The sequence below is a fragment of the Rhinoderma darwinii genome, chromosome 5 (genome assembly GCF_050947455.1).
Source record: "Rhinoderma darwinii isolate aRhiDar2 chromosome 5, aRhiDar2.hap1, whole genome shotgun sequence".
In the NCBI taxonomy this organism is placed as follows: Eukaryota; Metazoa; Chordata; class Amphibia; order Anura; family Rhinodermatidae; genus Rhinoderma; species Rhinoderma darwinii.
The window spans coordinates 229,084,899-229,094,616 of NC_134691.1; the positions used below are offsets into that span (position 1 = coordinate 229,084,899).

The 9,718-nt window shown below is 45.5% G+C and overlaps 1 non-coding gene across 1 annotated transcript; it reads right to left on the reverse strand.

Moving 5' to 3' along the window:
- Positions 1-2,964: 2,964 nt before the first annotated feature.
- LOC142653851 (U2 spliceosomal RNA) lies at positions 2,965-3,152 on the reverse strand. Its single transcript, XR_012848705.1, has one exon. It is a non-coding gene; the product is annotated as a U2 spliceosomal RNA (small nuclear RNA).
- Positions 3,153-9,718: the final 6,566 nt, after the last annotated feature.

The window sequence follows — 9,718 nt, forward strand, 5'->3', positions numbered from 1 at the left end:
GTATTAAAACAGTATGATGAAAACAGTTTATCACAGAAGATTTGAGAAGAACCCCGACTCCAGTATTTCTAGTTAAGTCTGAAGGGGCCCAGTAAGCTGGCCCAGCTTGCCACTCCAAATTAGAGGGCATAACATTTAAAGCACACTCCTGAAGGCAAATCAGGTCCACAGGCTGAGTACGTAAAAAGTCTAAAACAGCAGCCCGTCTGTTTGTCGAGGCAATACCCCTGACATTTAGGGAAAGCACCCGTAACATTAGAATAAACTATATACAGTTAAAAAGTACTAAAATAGTCAAGGAGGGCCTTCGGAAAAGCCACATACCTCCCGTAGAAGTTGAACGCCAACAGAGTCCAGAAATTCGGAAGATGGGGAAATTGGAGGCGGGTCCTGACGAAGCGGATGAGCCATGTCCAGGATAAGGCACTGTAGCAGTTGGGACTGGCAATGGAGTCCATCATCTTTTTCTTTGGAGGGCCTGCTCCGTCCTTACCAGGCATGCGACGGGCCTTCGCAATGGAGAAAACAGCGCGATCTGGATCCTGACGGAGAGTAGGTGATATCACAGACCCAGAGGTAGTGGGTGAGGAGAGATCCATACCTGCCGGCTCTGCATCCACCCATACGATGGTCATGCCACTTTCCTCTGTGTCGGACTGGAAAGAAGAAAGGAACTCTTCAATCTCTGTAGCAGATGATGCGGTGTGCTGTGGCGAGGGAGCCTCAACCCTTGGAGCAGGGGAGACATCAGCCGGCATCTGCAACTCCGTAACCTGGCTCAGCGAAGAAGAAGCTGGAACAGCATCCGTCTGGGAAACAGCAGGCAAGTCCTTCAGAGAATCTGATGTAGAAGCTGGCACCAGGCCAGGACAATTCAGAGGCGGCAAGAGGGTCAGAGCCTGGGCCATAGGTAGCTTATTTGCGGGTGCCTCAGGCTCTACCTCTGCCAGCTGGACCTCAAGGAAGATGGGCCCTTGTCCAGATCGGGCGGCATCAGCGTAGCTACGATTCGTCATCATTCCTCTGGGGCAGCTCGTACCAAATGTTCTTTGGAGCCACACAGGTGCAAGGTTGGGAACAGTGCCCAGCATCATGGCTCACGCTTCCACAGTTCCGGCAACAGCGACATATCGGGCAGGACTCCTTGGTGTGCCCGAAGTTGAGACACTGCCGGCAGTACTTGGGCTGGCCTGTGTAGACCAGGTATCCTGGGTTTCCCCCGAGGGAGAAGGAAGCAGGAGGGTGACAAACACCACCGATTCCCTCAGGGTCTGGACGAAATCTCACCCAGAAACGAAGCTTGCCGTTGGGGATCCCGAAGATGTTCCTCAGCTTGTTGCCTCCTCTGACGCTGCTACAGTATCGCTGCAGGAAGGCCACCACATGCGCCAGCTCCGTGAAGAGGTGGAGGGTAATCGGCTTTCATCCATCTGGAACAGAGGTATGAGGAGGAAATCTCTCAGCTCCAGCTCAGTCAGCAGCTCTTTGCTTTTTTCAAAGATAGTCAGGCATTGTCCGTTTGTCTCAAAAGAGACATCGAAAAAGCCTTGGGCAGCACTGTCTTGAAGGCAGAAAATGTCAGTCGCTCTGAGTTTCAGCATCCTGAAAAGGACCGTCTGAACAAAAAGTCCAAGCTCATATCTTCGGTTGCAGTCTGGCTTTACCAGAAAGCGGATGGTATTTCGGATGCCCTGAGCCTCCATAATCACCAGCCAGTGACTACGATCCACTATCTTAGCCAAAAGGCCGAGAAGCGATAGCCCGAATGTGGCACGCATTGGCAGAGCCTGCCCAATAGTGCTGTTCACCCCTTGCAGTGATTCAGCCTACTCCTAGGCACTTCCATGGGGCCCTGCCAGCTCACACAGGCAGCCAGGCGGGAGGTGAAAAAAGGCCGGAGAGGAAGCTAGACAGGATTTGCTTCCTTTGCTTGCACCACAATGCTGTGCTGAAAGCGGAGGAATCGACATAAACACGTCTTCCTGGGAACGCCCAAATGTCCTCCTGCTGTGCAGGCAAATGCTAGCAGCAGCAGAAAGTGCATACCCACAGCCACCCCTTCACACCTTGGATCACCTGCAATACAGTGCCTGCTGGCCAGCACTGAGCAACACTGCATGGGCCCAGGCTTTTCTGTCTGAGGTCCCATTATGATGTCATAAAGCTTGCTCTCACTTCTTACGGCCCCACAATGACACGCGCAAAGTTCCGTCAGAACCTTATATTAGACGTTGCTGCTCAATCAGTCACTCTGTTGCCTAAGAGGACAACACTGCAACATGTGCCCCCCGTGTTGTCTGCACAGCTAGCTAGCTAGCTAGCTGCCTCCAGGAGGCCACAAGAGGGATACAGGGGACTGCGAAATGGCAAATAGGCATCCAACAACTTTACAGACAACTTCTCCTTGCTCCTACAACCTCCATCCTTGCACAGTTTGTTATTCTTCCAGGTAACATAGTAACAAATCCAAATTGCTGCTCTCTTTGTAGGCAAGGCTTTGTTTGATGCAACTTCAATTCTTACTTCTTTGAAATGTAGGGAGGACAGCTCATTCCATCACATCGATCTAGTGCACACAGGTAGGTCCATTGTGGCGGCTGCAATGGCTGCTTGCTGTTCCCCTACTCCACTCCACTATTCCACTACTTGACTGTGGTGCTGCATCAATCAGTGGCTGGCTCAGGTGCAGCTCGTTAACTTACCTAGGAGGGAGGGCGGAGAGAAGACAAGGAAGGTGAATGAGCTGTTCCAAATGGAAATGCTGGAAACAGACACAACACAAGAGGTGGCAATCTATTCATCAGTCATTTAATAAATTAACTCATTATCACACATGACTGTACAAATGCATTGTCCAACAGGTGTTCACATAATGGGATTAAAGGAGAAATCCAATGTGCAAGAAAAAAACAATGGCAAAAACAAAAAGCACTTTTGAAATCTGATTTTAGTAAACACATAAGGAAAGGGTGCACCGGTCCTGGAAATACTGCAATACCAGGTCAATGCGTGGAGTGGACAGAGCAAGCTCTATTTCCATCTCCCTGTTCTAAAAATCCATTTAATATATGGTCCCCAGATAGGGGACGTATCAGATATTAAACTGATAAGAACAGATTTTTTTAAGTTGACCACCCCAACTTTGGGGGTAACCGTTTATTTAAAATTTTTCAGATTTTACAATAAATCAACATTTTTCAACATTTTTACAGAGATTCAGATTTTACAACAATGGTTAAAAAATAAATACAAATTGTCAGATTAAAATCATACAATTTATAAAAGGGCACTTGGTGGCATCATATTATAGAATTCCATTCGCTAAAAAAACATTTTCTACTTAAAACAGGAGAGAATTTTTTGTCTAAAAGATAATACTTGTGCATTTCATAAAAACAAATTCCTAAAATATCATTCACAGATAAAATTTCATGTTTGAATAAAAGAATATTCCTGGCCGCCCACAGAGCTGCTTTAACGCAGTTAGTAATCTTCCATGCCATAATTTTCTGAGTCCTTGTTGGGCACTCCAGACATCCGTAAAAAACGCCTTCACTTGTAATTCTCTTTATTCCGGTTATCTTCTTCATCAAGGGGAGGATTTTTGTCCATATAAGTTGTGAAAAATAGCATTGCCAAAAAAGATGTAAGACTGTCTCGTCATCGCGGCATCCTCCCCTTGGACACGCAGCCGAGTTGGTCAGTCCCCTTCGATGCTGGAATGCCCGGCATGGAAGACACTCATGGGCGCAGCTCCAGGCCAGATCCTTCTGTGAATTAAAAATGAATTTAGCATTAACCATGCTCCAGATGAATTTGCACTTGTTTTCATTAAAATTGCTAATGGGGGCTATTAAAACATTTTCTTTTATTTCCTTTAAAACATATTTACTATTTTTTACATCTTCTATTCTTTTGTCTTTTAAGTTAAAAAGGTTCACTATTTTTTCTAAAATCTTATACTGGTCTGGCAGGTTAAAAGCATATGGCGAGCTTAAAACAGTAGAGAACCATCCGTACCTCCTCATAAAATAGCCAGTGTTAAAACGGATAAAATAAGACCAGTAGTGTTCCTTAAAAACAGTATTAAGACACAATGTAAAAAAATGGATTAAAAGAAATGCCTTTATATTTGGAAAATCTTTACCACCCATTAGCTTTGGCAACATCACTTTTTCTCTCCTGAGCTTCTCCATCCTAGAATTCCATAAAAATGTAAAACATGCCTTGGTAATCTTTTTTAATAAAATATCAGGGGGAGGGAAAACCATACTTAGATACAATAAAATTGGTAAAATCACCATTTTTGTGATTAAAATTTTTCCCTCCATTGTCAGTTTTCTAAGATTCCATAAACAAATTTTCTTATTAACTTTTTGTGCCACCAAGTCCCAACTGATAAAACCATTGTTTGACTCATTGAAGGAGACCCCTAAAATCTGTACAGACTCTGACACAGGGACTGGAATGTCCTGTAAAATCATATTGCCAATATTTAAAATATTACTTTTATTAAAATTGACTTTAAAACCGGAGGAGCAGCAAAATTGGTATATCTGTTGTAATGCTTTTTGCAGTGACGGGGCGTCCCTGCACAGGACCGCGACATCATCCATGTACCCCACTACTTTTGCCTCTAGTCCCCCCCCGCCCGGCAGGGGGACTCCACATATCTGCCTGTCATTCCTCAATCTGCAGAGTAGAGGCTCGATCGCACATATAAAAAGTAGTGGGGACAAGGGACACCCCTGCTTCACTCCGGAGTTTAAAAGGACATCCTGTGTCTTAAAACCCTTTACTAAAATCTTGCTCGTACAATTTTCATAAAAGGCCTTCAGAGACTGTAAAAAACCTTCTGGTATACCCATCTTTTCTAAAACCTTAAAAAGATAAAAATGTGATACTCTATCAAAGGCTTTCTCGAAATCTATAGATAAAACCGCCAATCTGCCTTTTCTCTCCTTCGTATCACCAATAGCATCTTTTAAAAGGTTTAAATTGTCCCATATGCTCCTCCCAGGTATCCCACAGACTTGGTTGGAGTGGACGATTTTCTCTATAACAGCCTTTAGCCTATTCGCGCAAATCTTGGCCATTATTTTGTAGTCTGCGTTTAGTAAGGTGATAGGCCTCCAGTTTTTAATATCTGTTTTGTCCCCCTTTTTATAAAGCAGGGACACCTCACCTTTCTTCCAGGACCCCGGGAGGGCTTTTGTTCTAAAAACTTGAGTAAAAAGGGAATAGAGATCCTCTTTTAAAACTCCATAAAATGTGACATAAAACTCTATGGGTATACCATCAGGGCCAGGGACTTTACCTGTTTTAAAACTCTTGATGGTATCTAAAATCTCCTGTTCCGTAATATCCTGTAATAAAAAATCTTTGGAGACAGGATTTAAAACAGCGTCAACCTCCTTCAATGAGTCGTTCATCAAATCAACATTAACAAGTTTTGTATTAAAAAGATCCGCATAAAATCTGTGTACCTTTTTTAAAATATTATCAGTGTTTGTATCTCCATCAACATTGTCTAACAGGGTATGCTTATCGTTAATTTTCTTAAAAAAGTACCTGGAGCAGGTCTCATTTTCCTCGAGGTGTTTCATTTTTGAACGAAAGACAATTTCCTTACCTCTCTGCTCCAGGCACTGGGAGATCTCCTTCCTAATCTCCATAATCTCCTCCTCCACCTGCATACCCTGTTCTCTGAACTTGTATTGGGTCTGCAGACGGGTATTCAAATTAGCAAAAAAATCCTGTTTTTCTTTTGCTTTTCTCCTTCCGATTTTTATGAAAAAGTCTCTTATTTTTATTTTTATTTTCTCCCACCATGAGACTATGGACATATTTGGATGTCTTACCCGTCTGCAGCCCTTATAAAAGGTAATAAAATCAGATAAAATTTGCGGATCATCTAAAAGGGAAACGTTCATTTTCCAGGCTTTTTTGACAGTATTTTTCCCAATATCATTTTTAACTTTAAAATACAATAATTTATGATCAGATAAAACATTGGGATTAAGATCACATTTAAAAGGCAGTACTTGATAAGAGCAGAATATAAAATCGATCCTGGAGCTACAGTTCACATTGCTCCAGGTGACGCCGGCCTCTGCAGATAAATTGCTGTTACATTTCTTAAAAACATCAGTAAGTTTAAAATCAGTAACTATATCTTTTAATAATGAGGAGGTTTTGTCATAATTCCTGCTTACTGAGTTAGAGAACCGGCGTTCCCCCTTTAAAATACAATTAAAATCACCCGCTAAAACAAGTGGCTCTGAATCGTTTAAAAAAAGGGGTAAAATCTCTAGCATTCTAGCTCTTTCATTCTTGTCCGAGGACCCATAAAAATTTAAAAACTGCCATCTAATACCGTCTATAAAAGCTTTGACCAATAAAATTCTACCTGGTAAAATTTCATTAAAACTGTCAATTAAAACGTTCCCTTTAAATAAAATGGCGACACCTGCGGCTCTGGAATCGTTAGACCCGGACCACACTGAAGGTCCGAGTCTCCAGTCTTCCTTATATTTGTTGTAGTTCGTGCGATGTGGGATACAGCATTCCTGTAGGAAAAAAACGGTGGCGGAAAAAATAGAAAGATAGTCAAACAGGGCAGCTCTTCTCGTCTTGGAATGCACGCTCCTAACATTTAAGGAAATGCCACCTAACTCTGCCATGAGGAAAAGGGAAAAGAGACAGTCTTATGTAATCTTACCCGAGGTGGCCTCAGCAGTCCTCGGCGTTACCAGAGACCTCACTCGAACTCTCATCGCCCTCCGACTTCAAACCGACTGTATAAGTTGAGGAGATTGGAGAGGAACTCATGTCAGACAGCTGACCCCCCGCCATACCTAAGGCACTTATCGCAAATGGGTCCCAGATGGACTCCACGGGCAAGGTTTCTGGAGCATTTTGTATGGCAGCCTCTTCCCCTACGATAGGGGCAGGAAACGCACTCGCGGCCGTTTCAGGGACTTCTGTCACCTCAGAGGCAGCTATACTTGTCTCCCCCAACTGGCGAGAAGGGGGGAGACCTTCAGCTGGTGCTTCCGGGGGCGCGTCAACTGGTTTCCCTGCTTTCGCTCTAGCAGGTACTCCCATCGGCACCCCCGCTGCCACCTCTGAGTACGCCCTACGCCTTTTAGTCCTTGCTGCCGCTCCGCCCGGGTCCTCTGCCTCAGGTACAGGCTGACCCAGCACCTCCTGCGGCCCAGGCGGATCAGCTTCATCCGAACTACCCATCTCCTCCGTTTCCTGAGGGGGCTTTTTCGTCCGCTGATCACTGGCTCTTCTCTTAAACCGCCTTTGCTCCTTTGGGTCACCTGTTTGGGGGGGTCTGCTGGAGGTGTCCATGTCATTTGCCTCTTCACCTCCTGGTTCCTCTCCTTGTGCGGGGGGCGATCTGGCCTGCTGGCTGCTCTGGACGCCTCGGCCGGACCTCGGGTTGTTCCGATCTGTGGGGACAAGTAGCATATAGATGACCAACTCGGCTGCAAAAACGACACCTTTTCCCCAGAGGGCAAGTTTTGGCCTCGTGCTCAGAGCTGCCACAATTCCTACAGGTGCTTTCGCAGAACTCTTTGGTGTGACCGTACTTTTGACATTTTCTACAGAATGGAGGCATTCCTGTATAAAAAAGATCTCCTGCCATATCACCTAATTTAAAGCGTGCTGGCGGCAACATTATCCCCCCTGCTGTATTGGCATCTCTATAACAAGTTACTAAAAATCTCCACTTTGACGTCCAAACTCCAACTTCGTTCATTATTTTGCCAATACATTTTACACTTTTGAAATAGGGGGATAAAAAGGACATCACATCTTTTAAATCAGCAAACGGGCAGTACATTTTTATCACAATCATCTTAGTGATGTCCAACACATGTTCGTAAAATTCAATACCGTCCAGTCTCGGATCGTTTTTTACCATGTATGCCGCCAGCAGATCTTGGAACACTCCATTCTGTACAAACGTTATGTCATATGTTCTTCTCCTTGGATAGTCTTGCACCGCCAATATCTCCCGCTTCTGAATGTTGAAAATGCCAACAAGCACGGTCTCCACCAAGAACTTCAGGCCGCAGGTTGTCGCCTTCTCTTCTGATACAATAACACGGATTGTATTTTTTATCCGGGCATACGCCGGTATCTCACCAGGACTTTCGTCCATGGTGAGGGGATTTCGGGAAAGTTACGCCACCCGTTGGTGACGCAACGTCTACGCAGCTTCCCCTTTTCGGCCGAAGCCTACACGGGGGATATGTGGATCGCAACTCGTTGCTCAGGACTAAGCCTCTCTCCCAAATAGCAGCACGGGGGTGAAGTCCAGGCGAACCTGGACGATCCCCCGAGGCCGAGAGAGAGGGTACCTGAGCACCTCCCAACTAAGACCAGGCAGCACTGACTACAAGTAACCAGCACTACACTTGATCTCAGCCAGAAGGCCGAGAAGCGATAACCCGAATGGGCCTCGCGTTGACCGAGCCTGCCTAATACTGCTGTTCACCCCTTGCAGCGATTCAGCCTACTCCTAGGCAATTCCACGGGGCCCTGCAGGCGCACACACTCACAGCTACTAAGCGGGAGGTGAATAAAGGCCGGAGAGGAAGCCAGACAGGATTTGCTTCTTTTGCTTGCACCACAATGCAGTGCTGAAAGAGGAGGAATCTACATAAAAACGCCTTCCTGGCAACGCCCAAATGCCCTCCTGCCATGCAGATAAACACTGGCAGCGGCAGCAAGTGCATGCCCACAGCCACCCCTTGTTCCTTCACACCTTGTATCAGCTTTAATCCAGTCCAGTCCAGTCCAGTGCTGCCTGCTGAGCAGCACTGACCAACACTGCCTGGGCCCAGGCTTTTATCTCTGAGGCCCCATTATGATGTCAGAAAGCTGGCTCTGGAATCCTGAGGGCTCCACTATGACACGTGCAAAGTTGCGTCTGAACTTTATATAAGACGGTGCGGCTCAGTCAGTCACTCAGTGTTGCCTGAGAGGGCAACACTGCAACAGCCGGCCGCCAGGCTGTCTTTTTTTTGCACAGCTAGTTGCCTCCAGGAGGCCACAAGAGGGAGACAAGGGACTGCAAAATGGAAAATAGGCATCCACCAACTTTACAGACAACTTCTCCTTGCTCCTACAACCTCCATCCTTGCACAGTTTGTTATTCTTCTAGGTAACATAGTAACAAATCCAAATTGCTGCTCTCTTTGTAGGCAAGCAAGGCTTTGTTGCAACTGCAATTCTTACTTCTTCTTGAAATGTAGGGACGACAGTACATTCCATCACATCCATCTAGTGTACACAGGTAGGTCCATTGTGGCGGGCAGGGGAGCGGGCGGGCTGCTTTATTGGCTGTTTGCTGTTCCCCTACTCCACTCCACTATTTGACTGTGGTGCTGCATCAATCAGTGGCTGGCTCAGGTGCAGCTCTTTAACTTACCTAAATGGGAGGGAGGGCGGAGAGAAGACAAGGAAGGTGAATGAGCTGTTCCAATGTGAAATGCCGGAAACACAGACACACAGACGACACAAAACAAGAGGTGGCAATGTATTCATTAATTGCATTTAATCAATTAGCTCATTATCACTCATGCATTGTCCAACAGGTGTTGAAATAATGGGATTAAAAGGGGAGATCCCTTCAGAAAGACAGAAACAATGGCAAAGAGAAAAAACACTTTTGGAATCTGATTTTAGTCAACACATAAGG